Genomic DNA, 2,029 nt, shown 5'->3' on the forward strand with positions numbered 1-2,029 from the left:
TGTTTTTCATTGCATCTTGGATTTGCAGAACTGTTTGGCCAATTCTTTATTTCAGTCCAGAGACTGGCCATATATATGTCTGTTCTGGAAAAAGCCACTAAGAGCCTAGGATGGGGAGAGGGGAAGAAGGAGATACCAGGTGACGAGACACCCTTCCTGCTCTCGATTTCTTCATCTCGCCCAGGACGTGCTATGCATGCCAATGATCTTAGCACACAGTAGGGCCACAATAACCATGCAAAAGTAATAAGCGAGTACCTGAGGGAGGGCAAGAAAGGGATAAGAAAGGGAAGGGAACAAAAACGCATTAACCCTCCACTACAGTCTGTGGACATTGTGTTACCCCCACTTTTGATAAGACGGACATCGCCCCACTTTGCAGATGGGTACACTGAGGCTCACACAGCCAATCTGGCCCCCGGGCAGTGGAAGCTGGAGCTGCGCTCACATGGGAATAGCTAAAGGCTCACCCTCTTTCTACCACCCCAAGCAGAACTTTCTAGCATCCCAAGCTAGGTCTTGAATACTATATGGATTCTATTCTGAAAGCCTTTCTTTTTTGTCCCCCCCCCACACACACACTAAAACAAAATATATTTGATATTAACAATTCAAAAAACAGCCCTGGCTGGTATGGCTCAATGGATTGAGTGCTGGCCTGTGAACCAAAGGGTTGCCGGTTCGATTCCCAGTCAGGGCACAAGCCTGGTTCGTGGGACAGGTCGCCCCTTGGGGGAGCACAAGAGACAACCACACATCGATGTTTCTCTCCCTCTCTTCTCCTTCCCTTCCCCTCACTCTAAAAATATATAAAAGTAAAATCTTAAAAAAATCTAAAAAATCTCAAAAAACAGAAAGTAGAAAGAAAAAAAAATGCCTGCATGACTCCATTTCCCAGAAACTACCCCTCTGAATTTTTCAGTATTTCTTCCTCAAACTATGTTTCTGAATGAGAGCTCCGGCTGCTTATTGTTTGTCATGCAAGTACTGTATTTTTACACCAACGTGTCCACGAGTCTCCTTCCCCTTTATCGCAAACTGTTCCGGGTGGGGAGGGAGAGTCAGCGGTGTGTACAGGGCGAGAGGAAGGGTGCAGGGAGGCAGGCAGCCCTCAGAGGGAGCGCTGGGCGCCCCGCAGGCCCCAGCGCCTGACCAAGGCCTCTGAGAGCCAGGCGGGCCCCCGGAGGCCTGGCCTCAGGGACAGGACTCGTCTGGGCACACTCTCCAGCACACAGACGGCAGCTGGTAAACACCGAATACACCCGAACGGGAGATGCTGCCGCCCTCCCGTAGAGGAGCGGCATCAGTGCAGCTGTGCTTTGGGGCCATTGCTCAGGCGGCAGCGCCAACAGGTGACAGAGGGCTCCTGGGGGCTCCTGCCACATCCACAGGGGGACGGGGGTCTGGGAATCCGAGGGAAGGCCGGGGCAGGGCAGGGGAGGGGGAAGAGAGAGCAGGGAGGAGAGCGAGCAAGACGTCGATGGTCTCCGAGGAGCTGTGCCGGCTATGTGACCCCAAGCTGAAGCAGGGGGCCGGCGGGCGCTCGGGGTGACCAGGGCCACAAGCACAACGGCACCGTGTCCTGTTGGACTTCCAGGCTCTCCTTTGAGACCACTTTCAGGTAAGAAGAACTTCCGTTACCATCCTGAGACAAATGCGCAAGAAATTCACTAATTTTGCATGTCTCCATCACCTGTACTATGTGCACGGCAGAGGCACCTGCAGGACCAGAGCTGGGCACAGAATTCCCTCCCCCCCCCCCCACCCCCCACAAAGCTGGGGCAGAGCAGCCTCAGACCCTGGCACGGGGGCTGGACTTCCCACGTGGTGTGGGCGTGGGAGCGCACTGACCCACACACAGGCCTGCGACTCCGTGGCTGGCAAACACCCCGTGTGGCCGTGTGGGTTTCTGTCATGTGCAGATCGCCTGGGTAATAATTACGTATTTCCACCTCACTTCCCTCGGAGACTGTGAACTCCGTCGGAGCAGAGCAGGAGCGGTGTGTCGTCTGTATTCTAAGCACCGAGC

Source organism: Phyllostomus discolor, chromosome 5 (assembly GCF_004126475.2).
Source record: "Phyllostomus discolor isolate MPI-MPIP mPhyDis1 chromosome 5, mPhyDis1.pri.v3, whole genome shotgun sequence".
NCBI classification, from domain to species: Eukaryota; Metazoa; Chordata; class Mammalia; order Chiroptera; family Phyllostomidae; genus Phyllostomus; species Phyllostomus discolor.